Source organism: Grammomys surdaster, unplaced genomic scaffold, assembly GCF_004785775.1.
Source record: "Grammomys surdaster isolate TR1022 unplaced genomic scaffold, NIH_TR_1.0 187, whole genome shotgun sequence".
NCBI lineage: Eukaryota > Metazoa > Chordata > Mammalia > Rodentia > Muridae > Grammomys > Grammomys surdaster.
In genome coordinates, this window is record NW_021604632.1 from 8,287,283 (window position 1) to 8,287,503 (window position 221).

The window sequence follows — 221 nt, forward strand, 5'->3', positions numbered from 1 at the left end:
TAACCATTTCAACTGTAAAGCACTGAGGTGACTCGTGAATAGTCACTGCAGCTCGGGGACAAGTGACAGTTTGAGAAATGTTTGTTTGCCTTGTTTGTAAAATTAAAATTTATACTACTATCATCAGAGGGAAAACTTTGAAGACTTCAGAACAGCACCGTTCATGGAAGAAAGCAAAACAAAACAAAACAAAACAAAACAAAACAAAACAAAACAAAACA